The sequence below is a fragment of the Stegodyphus dumicola genome, chromosome 1 (assembly GCF_044657685.1).
Source record: "Stegodyphus dumicola isolate Sdum_Otavi_A_Nest chromosome 1, ASM4465768v1".
NCBI lineage: Eukaryota > Metazoa > Arthropoda > Arachnida > Araneae > Eresidae > Stegodyphus > Stegodyphus dumicola.
In genome coordinates, this window is record NC_140768.1 from 285,251,299 (window position 1) to 285,271,713 (window position 20,415).

The window sequence follows — 20,415 nt, forward strand, 5'->3', positions numbered from 1 at the left end:
GTGTCTTATATAGTTTTTCTTGTAGTTTTTCTTGTGTCTTATGTAGTGAACTTTCCAATGCCATACTTCTCGCATAATTTTGAGACAGATAGGCCTTTATCCATTTTTTGCAGCAATTCCACTTTTTGTTTAATGGACATCGAAACATGCTTTCGTTTCTTTGTAGATCCTTTTCAGCTCCAGAATTGGAAACTCTTTTTGACATAATCGAAAGTTCAATCTTAATTTTTATAAAATTGTTCTAACAATCTGCAAAAAATAATAAGTCGGATCCAATTAGAAGATTAAGGAACAGCGCAATCTGCAACATTAACTGAAATGCCTTAGATAACTTTAGCCTAGCTTATACCGTCCGTTATACATTAAACGCGCATGCCCATAAAGTTTGTAGCTTTGACGTCCGGATTATGGATGTCCGGATTACAGACTTTGTACTGTATCTTGTAAGGTATCTTCATTTCTTCAACGCTGCAGTGCACAATGAATTGGAAGTTTATCTGTCAGCACTATCCTTATCTTCAGGGCAGATGTTTTTATTTTATTTGGCTTATAATTTCTTACTAAATGTAGTATTTCATCTCGATGTACTCCATCTTTGATATGATTTAAATCAAATTCCTCGTCATTATAATTCGGGTCCGATAGTGAAGAAAGTGACACAGAGGTTATTGAAAATAAAAAAAATTTGATTGACAAATTAGTCGGTATTCTCGACGCAGCAATTATAGGACTTGTACAGCGGAACTTTAACTGAACAAGAAATTATGTCTGTTTATAGAATTAAAGAGAAAGTATTATCACATAAAATGAAGCAACTTAAACAACTTACATTGAAAGAAATGTTTAATAAAGTAAACAAATAAATATTAAGCTTTTTTTTTTCGTAAATTTTGATACCCTTTAGATCATAATTGTTCATTTCATAAATTATGGTTTCATATTTTTAATTTTATAATTTCTGCATGCCATTTTACCAGATTTAAACTGATGATCTATAATCCGGAATTGCCGAAGTCCCGATGAGTCCGGATTAACAACTTTTGACTGTATTTAATATTCGGCCTAATAAACGCAGAAAGATACATAAGCGAACCAGTTAGATGGCGATAAGGTACGTTGTTCATTTCTTCCTTTTCACTTTCAGAGGGACACATTTCTTTAGTTAATTTTTCTTTAGGATCTAAAGGATTATGACTACTAGTGAGTCCACAACAGTACATCTTTGCATAAAGAGAAGTTCATGGTTACATGACTTGATCTGGGATTTAAAGTCAGTGGGTGCTTTATGGGATATAGAAGAACACAATATGTTATCAAAATTATAGTAATACATTTAAATACCGGTGCAAATTCAAAGAACTATGTACACAACTATGTACATATCTATATTCAATGTGAATTACATACAGCAGAGAAGAAAGTCAAAAACAGATACAGTAAAAATTTGTGTCATTATTGTGGCTCCATCTAGTGATGGTTGAACTAATTGATTTAAGACAGTCATCTGCTAAAAATATAATTCCTAAAATACTGGAGAGTTGTGATTAGATATGAAAATTCTGGTTAACCATATAAGCAGCAAAAGGACTGAGGAATTTATCCTCAGTTAATATATCGTAGTGGAGCACATTAAATTATTTGAGATGCTGACAAGTAATGGCATTCCTGAAAAAGTTTTCGTTGCATTTTTGAAGAAAAATTGATATGATTTTAGTTAGGTCATCATGTAGAAGCTGATTTCTGACACTGTAATAATAATAATAATCCTGAGGTAATTACTTTGTATCACTTGGAGCTTTTTAATGTCAGAGCTCTTAGCAGCTGCTCAGGAGAAAAAGCATAAGACAAAAGTGGGCACACAGTGGGTAATGTAAAGAAGTCTTTTTTTTTTTTTTTTTATTATTCAGGTTAGGCTTCGGGTATGTGCTTGTAGTTCTCAGGACGCAATCAGTAACTCTTATCGCTGCCTCTCGTACATATTGAATTTAAGTAAGGTGATAATTTATGATCACACCTAAGTACTTAGCCTGCTTGACAGTTGGAACTGGCTTGTTGAAACATTTTAGTTTCTTTTAAAGGTGCATAGAGCGTTTTCTACTTTTAATGAATAGTAAATGTGACTTTTGTGCATTAATGGAAACTTTCATCTGCAGCACCAGTCTTCCATGGGAGAAATAATTTCCTGAAACTTATGAATGGCATATTTAATATTAGCACACTTAATCACTAAAGTGGTGGTCTCTGCATAACATGTTAACATGCAGCTATGCCTGCTAGTGGGGTTTGGGAAGTCTCATAGAAAAGATATAAAATTGGTCCGACGATAGACCCTTAGAGCTCACCTGAAAAGATATTTCTCTCAATGAAGAATGCATACTGCACTGAAACCTTGAACTTTCTATCAGTGATGAAGGGCAGAATAAGAAAAGCAACTTTCTGTCCAAATTGAGAGTGATAAGCTTATAAATCCCTCATTGCCAGATGTGTTTCGAAGGCTTTCGCCATGTCCAGCACAAGTAGAGTGACATTAAACTTGCTGTAAAAAGCTGCATCTGCAAACTTGGTAATGCACACTAGTTGTTTACTCATTGAGAGCTTTTCTTTAAACCCGAATTGTTGGGTTGGAAGTAAATGTAGATAGGCATCATTCCTCACAAAATGACTCGTTTGTCAACTTTTCCCAGGCTTATGGGTCTGCAACCATTTTGTTTCATATGATCATTTTCCAGTTTGGGGATAAGTAACATTCAAGCAATTTTGTAAGAAGAAATTCTGCAAAGAAGGTATCTGTATTTATACCAAAAGCCAAATAATAAAATGAACAGGGAGGTAGCACCATGTGTCTACAGAAATAGTAACAAAATATGAAAAATTAAGTTAATAAAATTAATTAATTTAAAAAAACTGGATTGGAATAAAAGAAACTGACTTTAATTCGTGAGGAATTTATAGAATATTTTGCCAATGTTGTTTGAAATACTATATTAGCCAAACTGTTAAAAATTTCACATCAAGGGACACAAATCTTATGTCCGAATAGAAGAAATAAACAAATCTTTGATAGCTAATTATTGTTGGAAATTTACTCACAGTTTTAGTTTGGGGTCTGCAAAAATTATGCAAAAAATTTCTTCAGTTGATGAATCAGATTTCTTTGAAACTTTTCACATTCAAAAATATTTATCTTGTTTAGTTAATATCTTTAATGCAATCCAGTTCTTCCTAATACTCTAAAATGCTATTAACTTAATTTTTCATGTTTGTTGATATTTTTGTGAACAAATGTTACTACCTCCATGTTCGTTTTACTGTTTGAGTTTATAAATACAGCTTTCTTCTTTGCAGGATTTATTTTCTTCCAGTGATGTGAAACTCCACCTGTTACGCTCGAAATCAATAGAGTCTTGGTTAAAATATGAACTAGGCTGAAGGTTATTACTTTGCGTATTCATGTAACTTTGATGTCTACGAAAAGTGTAGTAGTCTTCACAAGTTTATGAGAACATATTGCAGGTGCCCAAGCAACATATGTTGACTTTGCAGTAATAGAAGTTTTTGAGTCTCCTAAAGCATACTTGATTCTTAGCAAATCTGACAGTTAACCACATTCGAGTACTACCCATTTAGGAGCACTATAGGATTAAAATTGTGTTATTAGGAAGGGATGTGGAAGAGCTTAAAACATAAGATAACTACTAATTTATAAGCTGGGTTTGTTAAAAATGTTTTTCAAGAAGGTTTAATGAACTGATCTAACTATGATATCTTGAAGTAAAATTAAATTAATGTTTTCTCTTATTTAAAAATTTAAGAAGTAATAGAGGAAGACTGTCTTAATGTATATTTTAAGAATTAGGCGATGAACATGAGACATGGTTCTCAGAAGAGTATTTTAATGGTGGAAAATATTATATTCGATCCTCTGAAATATGGAAGTCATTCAAGCTTTCTTGTATATTGTGTATGGTAAGAACTGATATGAAAGGGATGATAATTTAGGCGCTTTCTAAAATATAAAATTCTTTTATGAAACTGTTTGAATTTTTATATTTTCATATTAATTTACAATGAACCATATCTTAAAATATTTTCTATAAATTTTTCTAATAACTGTTTAGCACAAGTATATTGCCAACCATACTCATATAATAAGAGATTCATTTATTTAGAATTATTTTTAGAAATCCAGAAAGATATCTAAAGTAATCTCTTATTTTCCATATGCATGTTAACATGTCTCCATCAATGGTATAACTAGAGGGAGGCAAAGGGGACACTCTGCCCCAGGTAACACTTTTTACTCGAAACATTATTTTGTAGGTATTAATCATATGGATCATCAAGGCAGGTAAAGAATAATAAGATTCTTATTCACCATATAGAATTAAATTGAGAAGAACAATAGTTTTTACTTTAGGTAAAGGATTCAAAGAAATAACAAAAGATTTCAACTGCTATATGCTATTGTTATATCTTTTATATTTAGTCGAAGGTTTTGAATAAAAATAATGAATATCATTATAATCATGGTGACATTAATAAAGAAAAATTCCTCTTCAAGAGAGAAATACTTAAGAATTTTTTCTGTGATTGCTAGAAAATTGAAACAGGAATGTAGGAGAATGCTTATTTTGAATTTTTGCAGTTTATCAGTAATACAATCTCCAGAACAAAATTAATATGATTTCCTGTACAAAGTAAATGTAAACAAGGTAAAACAGAATAAAGTAAATACATTCTCCATCTCAAAGTTCCAAATATTGTAATACTATTTCAAACTTTCCTCACAATTGCTGTTATCAGAAGAGTTTTCGAGGTAAAGTCACTAAAGAGGTTTTTTTTAGAACTGCAAATGTTATTTTACATTTATAAAATTTTCTACATAATAGCCATTGGAGTAATCACTTTGACTTCAACAGTGCCATTGCTGGTTTTGCAAGCAAAAAGTAAACAAAAGAATAATATTGTTTTGAACTGTTGGAATTAAAGTTTTTCTTCAAAAATATACTGAGAATTAAAATTTATTTCTCCATCTGTCATTTTGACGCTAGTTTGGGAAAACTTGCCAATCACCAAAAGAAAATTTTTACAAAATTGCCATTTTAAACTACAACTTTGAATTTAAAACAATGCATATTTTTACATAACAGAAAATGCTTCTGAAGTCATAATCTCTGTACATACCTATATAACTGACATTTTTAGAAGACTGCAGTGATAATCTTAAATTTTTTAAGAGTAGAAATTACATTTGACAGATCTTTTCTTTGAATTGATAACATTAGTGAATAATTTTAGAAACTCATTATTTTTTTGATTATGTATATAGTTCTTAGATTATGTTACAAATTAGTATTATGTTATATTTTTTAGTATTTATAATTAATGTTAATAAAAACGGTGCTAATTCAGCCAGAGCTTGACTTCGATATTTTTCAGTTTTCAAAAAAATTGTCATCTCACAGATTGCTTCATAGCTTCTAATGGAATGAAGTTCAGCCTGTGGCATAGCTGAGGGAAGGGGCGGTCCACCCTTGGTAGAACATTTTTAAGAGTGTTATCTTTTTCACAAATTTAGTCGGATCAACGAGGCAGGTGAAGAATAATCTGATTCAAAATTGCCATACGGAATTAAATTGTGAAGAAAAGAGTTTTTCCATTAGAAAATGTATTCGAAGAAATTCCCACATAATTTCAACAGCTGTATACCATTTTTATTCTGTCAAAACTTTTGAATCCAAATAACGAATATCAACTAAATTATGAGCATGGTGACATTCATAAGGAAGAACTCCTAGTCAAGAAAGAAATATTACAGAGTTTTATTTGCTAGGGGAATTGAAACAAAATTGTGGAAGAGCACTTCGTTTGAATTTCTGCTGTTTATTCTAAAATACAATCACCAGAATGAAGTTCACAATATTTTAATATTATATTTAATTAATATTGTAACAGTCCAAATTTTCTTCCCAATGTTGTGTTGCAAGTTATGAGAAGCATTTTGTAAATAAAAGTCATTTAAGAATTGCAAATAAATTTAAGAAATTGAGAAATATTTAAGAATCGCAATATAAAACGTGTTTATATATATTTTGCAATTAATACTAATTAATGTAATTAAAAAACATTTTAAATAACATTTATAAATTATGTCATATCATTTTTGAATAATATTTAACACATTTAAGTAGTTTTAAGTAAGTAGTGTAAGTAAGTTTGGCTACATGTGTTTGATATCAAAATATGAAATATTATCATGAAGATAATATTCATGTTTAAATTTACATATGTCATCAAATATCAAACTATAAGAACAAGTTACACATTTTTTATAAGCGTCTTTGATTTCTGATCAAATATGGTTAATCCTGGGCGTAAATTACAGTTTGCACAATTTAGAACATTGAAATGAGTAGTGCATAAGAAAAATCTAGCGTTTATTGGATGTATTTTGATAAGTGTTTCAATGTAATATAAAGTTAATGAAAAATTTTTACTAAATTAATAATTCATATATTAATATGGGATAAATCTGAAAAATGATTCCTTTTTGTTTTTTTGGCATGAGACAAGCTTCCTTCCATGCTTTGTTTGCTATGAATTGAGTTCAGTAAGGACTGATATTTTTGGTGTGTATGATGTAATAATTCAAATTTTAAAGTTAAAATTTTTATTTTATGTTTCTGTATATTCTAGAGATCAAAATTAAGCTATTCCAGAAGAATTATTTTAAATTAATTTATTGAATTTTTTTTGTAATTAGTACTATTTATGCAGATAAAAGAGAATACATTTATAATTTTTGTGTTTCAATTTTGCTTTCTGAAATGTTTATGAATGTACAATTTTATTCTAGACTGAAATGGAGACTGCCATTAGGAATGTTTGAATAAAATTGGAAAAATAAAATGAGTTTATTATGGAATCAAAAAGAAGAGGCCCTGTAACAATCTTTTATTTATTTATCTAGCAGTACTCAAAGTTGTAATTTTATATTCTTCTGACAAATACATTGTGTAAATATGTAAGCTTAAAAATGAACTGTGAGTATGTCATCTTTGTTAGTTTGTATCAAATTTTCAGTCTTTTTTTTTTTTTTTTTTTAATGCAATTAAGGCTTTTTTCTGTTTTGTATAAACCTCAAGCATATCTTATGTAAATTTTCATGTTAAATGTGCTTTCAGTTCTGTTTAGCAAAATATTAGTATTTCTTTCTTAAAATTGCATCCACTAGAACTGTCAAGTCTAATTCTTTTATTCTTAAATGCTTATGATGTATTGCATGTAGCTCTGTGTATTCATATAATAATAATACTGAAATTAACTTTTAGTTAATGCTTATATAATTAATTTAAGCATACTTAATGCTTAAGATATTTTCAGCTGGTCATATTTATAAAACACTCAGTTTTTAGTTTAAACACTTTTAATACTAAAGATTTGTCAAGTTGTTTGCTTCCTTTTCCTATTTATACTACTCATATCATTACCAAACTGTCTTGGAAATAAGTAGTCTGTCCAGTAAATATGCAAACTTATGTTGCAAACATTGTATTTTATAAAATTAGAGTACTTCAATCTTATTCCCTTCAAAATACTCCCCATTTGTAGCAATATACTTGTCCCACATCCCTGTCCGTTGTTGAAAATATCCCTGGAGGTCTTAAGTAGTCCTTCAGGTACTTTGTCATTTCACGTTTTATCATTTCCATATAATATGACAACCATGATTCATCACCAGAGATGATCCTTTCAAGGAAATCAAAAGTTTTCACCTAGTTTTTTCAGTCAGTGCAGCATTTAATCGTTCTCAGCTTTTTGTCAAGTGTTAGCAACTTTGGGACAGTTTTTGCACACAATTTTCTCTCCATATGCTCTCTTAAAATTGTGTGCCCAGATAATATTCCTCAGTTGATCAGCAATCATTCAGACAGTTAATTGATGGTCAGAATAAACAAGAGATTTCATACATTTGATGATGTCTTCAACACAGGAGGTCAGCAGTCGTTTTGGCCTTGCCTAGTCCTTCGAAGTCTTCATGGCCCTCACTCAAATGCTTGATCCACTTGAAAAGAGCTGTTTTCTTGTATGTGTTATTTGCATAAACAGCCCTCAACACTTCTTGAACTTCCTGAGAGCTTTTTCTAAATTTCACCCAAAATTTGATGTTGATTCGTTGTTCCATCTGTTCATTAATATTCATTATTGACAAGAACAATAAAATCCACCTCTAGCTGGACATTTGCTTTGACGGTCTGGTGGTTACTGTCACTCTAGGAAGTTCCCTACCAACAAAATAGCAAGTGCACATGGCCTAATGTCGACTCAAGGTCACCATGCTACCTCAGTTTACATATCTATCGGACAGACTATGCAATGTTTGTGTAAATCCCAGAAATTAATGTTGAAATAATCGTTTGGCTCCAAACATCGGTAATTTTAATGTGAAGATGTAACGTGTTATAATGCAGAATACTACTACTACACCTATAATTATTGTTCAGAATACGTTATGTACTGTATTTACTCGCATATTTCTCTCCCTCACATATTCCTTTCTAGTTTATCCAGCATATGTTTTAAGAACTTCTGATTTATAATAACAGTGTAAAATTTATGTGCAAGTAGGGAATTATTTTTGTTAAAACTATGATTGAAATTGATAAATCTTTTGAAAAACATAATATAATAATATTAGATAATAATATTAGTGTGTCTCTTGTCCTTTTTAATTTGCTGTGTTTATCTCATTAGAAATGATATATGCCACATATTTTCTCCCTTCTGATTTTCGAGTGGTAAAATTAATAGGAAAATGAGGAAAATATGTGAGTAAATAGGGTATATATATTTGTATTTCATTTTTTAGTTAAAGGAATTGTAATAAAGTTTTAGCTGTTTTAATTTAGAAACCTGGTATGATATATTACTGTACACTATTCAGTAGAAAACTCTGCCCTCCCGTCATTTTGCCTACTTTATGGCAGTGCTAACTTCCATAACTATTATTTCATGAGAACCATTCATGAAATTCTTGTCATCCATAAAATTGGACCCCAGAGAAAGACAATCTGAAATACTAGAATTAATGAACTAGCAAATTTTGCTGAATTTGAAGTCTTAATATATAATAGTTGCACCATTGAGACTTAGCTTTACTCTGTTCACATTCTGAAACATATCAGCTAGTCTGCAACGTTCCTAAATGTGGAAAAATTTTATTTATTTTCTGCTTTTATTTACACGACTGCATATTTGTAGTTTAATAGTTCATGTTTATGACTCTGAAAGTAAGTAATAGTTTGGGGAGAAGCATTTATCATAAACAAATATTTTACAAACTCTGCAATAAAATTTTAAAATATTTCTATCTACTGATAGATTAACAGATGCAACTTAATTCTTCTGAATGAGAAAAAGTTTTATTATCATATAAAAATGTTTTTATATGATATTATTTATTGTTTCTTATATAAATAATTTTTAAATAAATTCAAGCTGTATTGTATTAAAAACACAATTCTTGATTTATTTTTATTTTTCATCATCAATTCCTTGATTTTAATTTATATCATTTTTGAGAATCAGGAAAATTCAGAAATTCAAACTGTTTTAATATCTGGACTTTTGGATTTCTGTTTCATAAATTATGCTATTTTAAAAATTATTTTTTTTAAAATTTATATTACTTTTCTTGTTGATGAACTGTCCATATTCTATCAACATGCATTGAATAATGGTTATTAAACTTTTTTTCCCTTCCCTCTAAATTTTATTAAGTAGGATGTATGCTTCTCAATTCTGTTCTGCAGTGTGCTTGAAATTATCTAATCAAATTAAAACTCCTAAAGTAAAATGTTACTGTTTTTAACAGCATTATTTGCATGTAAAATGTATATAAATGGCACGTATTTGCTCACTGAAATAAATGATATGATAGTGTTTCGAAAAAATGCTTCTCTAAATTGCTCTCTGTAAAGTTCACAAAAATGCTTCAGAAGACCTTTGCAGACTGGTGGGTATATATATGTAGTTGTCTAGGAACAGATTTGTTTACAAAAATATTATAGTTTTTGTAATTTTATTCATGCTGCTCAGGTATAACCATTTTGTATTTTGTCTGACTTCTGTAAAAAGAGCCTTGTGATTTTTGTCAATCTTTCATTTGATGTATTATTTTTATGTTTTCAGTATTCATTTAGCTTGCTCTCTTTTATTAGAGAATGCATGAGTAATGCCATTTTCTATCATATGATGTAAATTTAGTATGTTATTTTAAAAATGACATTTAAACAACATGTCAACATAGTATTCTGTGACTCATCTTGCATGTTTATCAAGTGTTTGTTCTATCCCATCTTTAGAAAATTCTGGGGTTGGGGGTTCTGGGGGAAAAAGATTGCAAATGTTCAACTGGTATATTTATTTCTGATTCCTTCATAAGAATTGAATTCCCCTCCCAGCAAGAAGCGATTCTATGGAAAGATGATAATGAGGTAAAGAAAATAATCCGTGATATAAAGGAGAATTTCCCACCTGAGTTCCCTAATTTTTTGTTGAATTATCATTGTAGGGTAAGATCTGTTATCATGCTGGAAGAAAAATTCCTTTTCTATTGATCAAAATAGGTCCTTCCCCCCTGTAATGGCTGCTTTTGTCAATCAAGTTGATTTTTTTAAATATCTGGAGGATTGGTTTCTTTATCATTAAGCAGCTGCTAAAAATGATCAGCTCCATGAATGTCCACCAGACATATAGGAGAACCTTCTTTCTGTAAATATTGGGCTTTAGGATTTTTCTGCAGAAGAAAGCCGGTTTGTTTCCATCACTGAATCGGCAAAATAGTTACCCTGCCCTCCCCAGTTGAAAATACTTAGTTAATATAGTAATATTATATATGAATAAAATTATAACATTACTATAAAAAGTAAAAAAAATCGACTTCTTCCAGCTGATTTTCTTTACGAAGAAAGAAACTTGCTAGCTCTACTGATAATGTACAATTTCCAAAATTTTACTTTACCCTGATAATGTTTGCAGTACATTAAATCTTGTATGATAGAGAAAGGAATGTATCTTTTTAAAAATTTATATGGGCTAATGAAATTAAAGTTTAGCTGGCTTAGAGCAGATTTTCTACTTTGGGAATTTATTCACTCAAAATTATAAGAAAGGTTATTGTGCGTAATAGCAAAAAATTCAGTTTTATTCCATTCATTTTAAATTAAAATATTATTTTGATATATATGTTATCGGTATGAATTGAAATTCTCTTTCAGAGTCTGAATTTCCAGATGTGAAAACAGATCTCCTAGCACTTAACTTATATGTATACATTACTAAAAAAAATTGTTGCAGGCATAGAAATAAGGCTAATTAAATTATAAAGAAAATGAAAATATTTAAATGAGTAATATGTTAGTGCTGCATGTGAATAAGTTCAAAAACTTGTTTTACCTATTCCTTCCAGTGTAGTGGAAGAAACAAGTTTTTTCCTGTGGGTTTTTCCATTCTGGAAGAATTTGCCTACCCTACTTCTAATGTATTTTTAAGCTTAAAATTGCGACTATGAAATCTGTTGAACCATGATTGGCACTTGCAAGAATCTAGACAAATTGCATTGATATTCATAATTGTAGTAGTCAATTAAAATGAAAGTATATATAATGCATAAGCTTCTGGTTGTTTATTTTTGATTTTATAAAAAATATTTAGTATACTCTCAAAAATTCTCAGCTGAAGGTACAGTGTGTGCAGACTTTAATTACTAATACTGGAATGAGTTTAATGCTATACCAAGGCTAAGAAGTATACCAAAAAGCATATGCCTACAAATGACATTATTTGTGGGTATATAGTATTTTTTTTTTTTGTTTGTTTGTTTGTTTGTTTTCCAGATAGATGTGTGTGTGTTTAATTGTTTATGGTTAGTTTATGTAAATAAAATAATTTTTTCCTTTTATATATTAATGTTAAGCATATACTTAATAGTGTTCGAGCAAAAATCATTTTATTTCTTTCTTGTCATATTGACAAGCAGTCCTTTTTTAGGCCAGTCTACTATTCAATCTTTCAAAAAAATATTTTACTCTTGATGCCAGTTATTGCCAATTTTAAGGTAATCTGCTGCTTACATTTTCACTAAAATATATTTACATCACTTTATATTAAGCATGTTCTAAAGTTTTCAGAAAAAGAAATATAGTGAATCTATCTAGTCAAAAATTAGTATTATTATTAACTGAATGGGAGGTATTCAAACTATTTGATTCTCAAATGTAATAATTTTTAATTACTTACAGAAGAAACAATCGGTTACATGTTGCTGAAAGTCTAATGCAGTGCAATTTATTTGATATCTAAGTTATCTAGACTGCTGTATTTTGTTAATAATGGTGATGACTTTGAAGTGATTTTATGTTAAGAACTTTAATTGAAATTATGTTAAGCTTATGAAAACAAGGTACTGAGTTAGAGGTATTATTAATGTTATATAAATTGATCATCTTATATGTATTACTGTATTGAATTTTTTCCTTAAACAAAGAATTCTATTAGATTTTTCTAATCCTTAACACACTAACAGCCTCTAAATGAGTCCGGTTTTCTTTCCTAGCATGATTACATTTGCAAATAAATGTAAAGTATGAAAATATTGCTTCTTGGAAAATAGAGACCAATACATCAAATTGTTTTTTAAAATCTCTAGAGAGATTTCTTCTATCACCGCTGTATAATTTTTTTTAAAGCTGAGATAATTAATTTTCTGTACGCATTTAAAAATTTATCATTAACTAAAGCAGTATTGAGAAGGTGAATGTAATGGTAATTAAGGCTATGAGTCTAATTTTATTGTTTCTAAAAGCAGAATTGTTTAACAGTTATGTTTTAATTTTTTAATATAATGTAACTTCAAAACAGTAATTTATTTTGTGTTACAGTTTTTAATTATTATTTAATTTTTTTTAATCTTATACATTTTTATAGCAGATCAAAATTCTTGAATCAGTATTTCCAGAATTCATTCATGATAGGATAAAAATTAACTCTTAGTGCTGTAAAAGACCAGAAATCTACAGAGCTTTAGGTTAAAAGCTGTGCTGATTTTAAGAGTTTTTCAAATTTTAAGGCATAATAAGAAAAACCACTTAAGCTAAAAAAGTTAAATAAAGTAATTTGTTTGTAGAACAAAACAGGAGGCATTCATAAGAATATAAAAACAAAAAGCATATTAAGTTATGTGTAAAATATTTTTTACTTTTTCAAAAAATTTTTAGTGGTTTGTTTTAAAATGTAGAATTTGAATGGTTATTTATATTTGGTGGGGGGCAGTTTTTGTTTGTATGTAATTATTATTTATTGATTATTCTAAAAATTTCAAATACTTTTTTCCTGACACCAAATCTTTATCAGATGTCAAATTATTTATTGCTTTCTATATCATCAACAGAGTCCGCCCCTCCACAGGCTTGTCAGCAGTGTCATCATCAGTTGTTTGAAATTAATCTTTTAAATTCATTAAAAATTGTCATTCAGATCTTTGCATTGTTGTCTTAAAACATTTGTTGCTTTAGATGTGCAGTTATAATTTTTTTAATTTGGGAGCAGCTATAGCTTTAGCTAAGCCAAAAAAATTCACTAATATCATACTTAGTGATGCATTTAAAATGTCTTGAATGAAAAATTAAACACTTAAATATTTTTTGTAATATGCAGTTATTTGAGGTCTAATTTATTTGATAAATGTGATAGTTAAGAATATGTCATCGTATTCATTTTTGGCTTTTAAAGAGAGAAATGTGTTTGATTATTATATTTTATTGTTTAGTGGTAAAAAAAGGGCTTCAGTAAAAGATTTACATGTTTAGATTTATATAAAAGTATCATAATTGTAGATTGACTCTTAAAAAGCACATGCTGCATTTTAATACACAGCATTTTAGATCTGTGAATGATTTTATGTTTGTATTTTTGATCTGTATATCATTTGCATTAGTTTGTGAAGAAAGTTAAATATTATTGGTAGAGTTTAATTCCATTTTTTAGTACAACCAGGTTGGTTTATAATTGAGAAACTAATTTATTAAGTTTATATATTTAATTATTATTAAAACTTTTAACTAATGTATTTTTTTAATATGAAGTTCTCAATTTCTTGCGACTCTTATTATTATATAAAAGTTATTTTTAGAGCAGAGTTCTAATTAATTTGGGAACTGATTTATGATTCAAATAAAAAAGATGTATTCATAGTGTAAAAATCTTGTTATTCGCTAATTTAGTGAGCTTAGATTTGCATCTGTTTTAAATGAATAATACTGTTACTAAAAACATTTTTAAGAAAATTTTAATATCTTCAAATTAATAGTGTATTTTAGATATGTTTCTAAAAAAACTATTTGAAACCTGCCATGTACATAAGCTCTTGTAAAAGTTTTATACTGTAAATTCATATATTTCTCTCCCCTTTCTGCCTTATTGTTCTTTTTTGTGTTTCTCCTGAGAAGCATAGGAAAGGCAATTTTATATCTGTCCCAACTCTTATCTGTAGATTATGGGGAAAAAATCATTCATCAGCACTTGATAGAATATTTATGAATGATTATTGGAAATTTATATATATTATCTCTGTACATGCATATATAAAAATATGATTGAATTTTGTGCAAGGTGAAAAATATATTCAATCTGTGATGTATAATAGCTGATATCTTGCAATATAAGAGTTCTCTTATGGTAATTGTTTGATGTTTATAAATCTTTTCAAATAACATTTCTGTTAAATACTTTGTGGAAGGAGGAGTATTTCAAGTAGTGTTTTCCCACTTTAATGTGCTTATTACACGTCATGTTGTGCTTCTAATAATACATTATCCATGACTTATATTTTCTCTTTTGTAATTTAAAATCAAATTACTAGTACATTTTTATAAAATTGATTTTACATGTACTGTGCATTTTTTTTATTACAGAAGTATGAACAATCGTATCTTTGTTTTGTTATTTTTTTGTAAGAAACAAAAATATGTAAAGAAAGCATTTCCTTTTAAAACTGCAAGTAGCCATTATCAAAAATAATGCTGAAATCTACAGTATTAAACAAATATATTGAATATTGTTTATCTCCATTTGAATTTGATTACAGTTATGATACTATTTATGAAATGAGAATTTGTATGAATGCAGAATCTGTGTTACTATAATACTGTGCTAATCTTCTGGCTGATACTGTAGAATGTTAGCAATACAAGTAACAAAATAGCACAGCAATTACAGCTGCTATTTTTAAACAGAAAAACAGGTGTCCAATATTTATAGCATGTTCACTTCTAAAAGAATTAGAAAATGCATATTTCTTTGAAAATCTTTGGAAAGTTATTTTACCTATTTTCTAGCTTCTTGACATTTACCTATTTATTACCTTTCTCATGAAGATGTTATGATGTTAGTATGGCAATAATCCTATTAAACACTAGGATTGTTTAAATAAAATAAAGTATGTGTGCATAATACCCGCTATTTTATTTCATAACAAACATTTCTTAAAAAAATATATTTTAAAATGAATCATTTCGTGTTTGATTACTCATTTAATTAATATTTTATTAAAATTAGGTAACATTCAACCTTAAATAGTTGGATTGAAAAACTGTGACTTTTTAAAGATCCTCCTAAATTTCACAAAGTGCATAGTTTTTGTATAAAACATACCAATCAAAGGTAGAATGGTACCTATTCTTGCCCTTCCATATGGATTTTTATCTCCCTCCCTATCTTTAATGTTTAGACTTTCACTGATAATTTAATTCCTGTTATTTTTTAGGAAATATTTTAGCTTTTTGTTTAGTTTATTATAGTAAATTATGCATTTGCATCTAATTTAACATTTATTCATAATTGTATTTTTACTAGGACTAAATGTAGTTAAAATTTTAAATGATTCCTTTTATATCTTTATTGGCATATTAAATGTTTGGGTTTTTAATGAGTTAAAGATGAAATTTGTGGATTATTATATTATGGAACATTTACTTATCCTCTTGCACAAAGTTTGAGAGCACTGTTATTTAATTCTTTCTCTAATGACTTACATATTCTAGTTAAAATAGGTTTAACTTTGTCAAAATAAGCAGTTTTGAAAAAAGTAATCTGAGTGAGTAATCTCAAAAATGTAACAGATAGTGTACAAGTATATATATTTTGGAAATATTTTAAATTGTTTTGATGAGTTATGAGATTAATTACTTGACTTTTTTTCTTGTAATATTTTGAAGTATTTATTATGTCATGTTTATATTTGTCTAAATATGGTTCAGATTTCAGATAGTTTGTGTATTACAGAGAAATAATATATATAAATAAAAATTAAAGTTAATGAAGAAAACAATGCATGTTGCTAGCCACCATTTAAATAAACTTTAGTGTAGATAAAAAAAGGTCAGAAAGAATAAATTTTGCCCTTTTCCATGAAATGATGCATGATAAATAATATCTTACTATTAATATATATATTTTTTCATTTTACAGTTTTTTCAGTTCACCAGATTGCATTTAAGTAATGTGTTTGTTTTTGGAAGAATTACAAATATTCTGAGCAAATGACATTTAGTTATGTTTTTCATTGCATTCATTTTGTCTTAAAGTATTTCATAATCTTTTTAACTCTTTGAATCTAGGAGTTCAATTTTTAAACTTATTTTCTGTACTTGACAAAAATATTAGCATATTTTAAGTGTAGCCATTTTTCAAATGAATTTGAGTACAATAGATTCATTAAAGTTCTAATTGCATTATTATATACACCATATCTTTATTTGAGAGCATGAGAATAAATTGGATATGTCGTTATATATTTCCTATAAATTAACACGTTTTAACAAGGTATTCGAGCTTTCTAGATAAGACCAAAGTAATTGTGTTGCTGATACTATCAACCATATTTATTTGAAAGACAAATTGTTACATTTACCAGTTCAACATATTTTTGCCAGGTGTAAAAGAGGTACAAAATATTTCATAAAGATTATTTTATTTTGACAGTACAAAAGTGAGAGACTTCTGTATTTTTCCTCCATCTAAGGCATGCTTAATTGCCAGTTTATAAAATTAAATATGATGGGCCATTTTATAATCATGTTTTACATTGTAGCTTGATGAGACATATTTGCTGTAATTGTTATATGTAAAATAATGATTAGGAATTAAAATTTGTGTAGCCATAATTCGTTACAAATGAAAATTGTTAAGAGGCATGTTATGGGGGAATATAATAGCTCTATAATCAGACTTTTGTTCCTTCACTTTACGAAGCTTTTTTTAATTTAGTCATGTTTTCTGAATATCGGTATTTTTTCTTTCATTATTCAAGAGAAAAAAAGTATTTATAAAAATTAAACATTTTGTTTCTCTCTCTTTTTTTTTTTTTTTTTTTTTCCCCTTTTTCAATGTATAGTTGTCATTTGAAATCTTAAGTACTCTAAAATTTTTCTAGAGTGTTTCAAAAAATTCTAGTGTTTCAAAACCATAAGTTTTTGTAAAAATTTCATTTATAAATGTTTTATTTGTTGTTGTAAATTTCATATTCAGTTTAAATGGTTTCATTTTTTAAATATTCATTTTCTTGCTTTATATATTTTGTATTATTAGTTTGCTTAGACTTGAGAGAGTCAATTCAACTAGATTTTGTGCAATTTGCTACGCATTTATTTTTTGTTTTATATGCGTTATGTATAGTTCATTTAGTTACGCTGTATTTGCTATAGATTTTATTATGCTATATGTATTTGTGTGTCAAGCAAAACAAGCCAAAAGAAAATTTTTCCCCCAACATATTTTTGTTTAAAAATGATTTTTCATTTTTATGAAAATGATTAAAAATGATTTTTCATTTTTATGAAAATGATTAAAAATGATTTTTCATTTTTTCTTGGTCAGTAGCAGAACAATCACATAGTTCTAGTGATTTAATCTCTTTCTAGATTACGTAGTATCAAGATGTGTATTTTTAAAAATTGTTCTTAAATTTCTTCCAAATAATATGGAATAATATATATACTCATTTTTTATTGAGTCTACCAGTTTTATTAAGCTTTATAAAACTAATTGTGCATATTATATTTATGAAAGTGAAAGAATCATATGCTCAATCTTTTACGTTCCCCAGTTGTTTGATTGGCACCAGTCATTCCAGTTCATGCGTGTATTGTATGGATGCTGTTTCCTGTAGTATTGTTACATTTTGATGTGAACATAAATTATTTATTGAAATAAATGTTCTCGTTACCCACATAGTAGTATTTATTATATAAGAGTTTATTCATATTTACATGCTAATATTTACATTACATTCATATTTACATGCTACATTACAGTAAGATCTTATTAATGTAGACCATATGAACTGGGGCCCACCAGCGGTCGAGCGGTAAAGTCACTGAACACTGGTAGTTCAGTCCGAGGTTCGAATCCCGCAAACGGGCTGGCTGCATGGGCGTTTTCGTGGTTTTCCCCATGTGTATACAAGCTAGTGTCCCTTAGAAAGTCCTCCACGAAGGCATCCCTCCCCTTAGGCAGATAGCCCTAGTCTGCTTTGCCATAATTAAATGCACATGCACACCATATGAACTGGTTAATGCATTTTTCTCCATATTGGTTCTTTCCGGAGAAACTGTCTCTGATAACCTTATCAGTTTTATTAACTGGCAGAATTGTCTATCAAATTCTGTTAAAAATAAGCCTCTTTTAGGTTAAAGCTATGACTAGTATATTTTTTATCAATAAAAATAATAATTGTTAGCATTGTGTTTTTTACAGATCTCCATTTGGAAATATAATTACTACCAACTATTTTCATGCAGTTGTGTAATGTGTAAAGCAATATTCAGCATTGTATTTTTGGCTTTGATTTGTTACATTCATATTACACAATGCATATTTTCTTTACTTTTCTTCATAAGACCTAAGAAATCACAAATGCATAAAATGAATTTTCAGTTATCGGAGGGGGGAACAGTGTACTTAAAGCTACCAGAGTTTAATTAAATTCAAGTAAACATTTCACAATGCAATGTGTCACCAGTAAACAAACATGAGATCACGGCAGGCAGTAAATTAATTCAGACAACTACCAAAATAATACTTTTGTTAAACATCGAGATGCGAGTTTAATTTGTTCCAGCATTGAGTTCGTATAGCGAATTTCTCGTATATAGAAACAAACTTCCCCCATTGAAAATAATGGAAATCCAGTTAATCTGTTCCACACCTCCAAAAATATCAACATAAAAATTAATTTTTCTAATAAATAATACTATTAAATAATATAATTGTAGTTTACCTTATGATAGCTTCCGACAAATGATAGTTTCCAATGCCGACCTTTTAACTGCTTCTCATTAATCCACATCAATGTCTAGAAATTTTGGACGGTGCTTGGAAATAACGGTAACTCCTTTGGCCACATCAAGTTTCTTAATTTCTTCCAGCTTCTTCAAAATCGTGCAGATCGTCGATGTCAAAAGGTCGTAAGTCTTTGCCAATTAATTGTTCCTTGCTACTCAAGTGCATTATAGATGTTATGTTCAAACACTTGTAAATCTTTTGTCATTGTAATATATTTAACCGGCTGAAAAGTGACGAATACCTCAAAGAATTAAGGTGTGTTTGCAACATTTAATGCTTAAGCGTACTCCATCATAGCTGAACAAACCATATACAGTAGCTTCAATTCAGTTTATTTTGAAATTTCTATGATTTACGACGTAACATATCTTAGGTTTTTCTATTCTTTTGAGCAGCCCTAATTGTCGCCTAGTATTAATGAAGTTCTTACTGTTACACTGTAAAAATTACAACATTGAGCTGTTACTTCTTTAAAAAAAGTTGAATAAAATATACAAATGAAATTGAAAGCAATATATCCTTGAGGAGTGAAAGTTTTTCATTTATGCTATTGTTTGCTTGTCGATTGGCTGCTCTTAGATTTTTGATTCACTGGAGAGGTTACTTTGCCAGAATGTTGTGTTGTATTTATACCATCTGGGAGTGCAATGTTGTAACAGATCCGTCAATACATGAGGGGTGTTCAAATGAAAAGGTACCCAACGACTCAGTAGGTATAATTCAAGTCTTTAATAAGTCTTAGTAGAAGTAATCATCAGAGGCCTGAGCACAACTATCCCGCTGTTTTCACGAGCCGAAGGATTCTCTGTTCCCAGAATTCTTGTGACTGTGACAGAAGCCAATCCTTCACTGTGTCCTTCAGTTTGTCATCCGAGTTGAAGTACTTCCCTTTGAGATGTTTTCTTTGCAGAACCAAACAGATGGCAGTCACAGAGTGACATGTCCGGACTGTAGGGCGGATTCTCAAGCTGCTCCCACTTGAACTTGGCCATTACACTTGGAGACATGTGGATG

The 20,415-nt window shown here is 28.9% G+C and overlaps 1 protein-coding gene across 1 annotated transcript in view; it reads left to right on the forward strand.

Moving 5' to 3' along the window:
* LOC118195294 (uncharacterized) overlaps positions 1 to 18,286 on the forward strand; it is a 36,054-nt gene extending 17,768 nt beyond the window's left edge. The window contains exon 3 of the mRNA XM_035366589.2: positions 6,857 to 18,286. The gene's annotated coding sequence lies outside the window, so the exon portion shown is untranslated. The remainder of the gene's footprint in view (positions 1 to 6,856) is intronic.
* Positions 18,287 to 20,415: the final 2,129 nt, after the last annotated feature.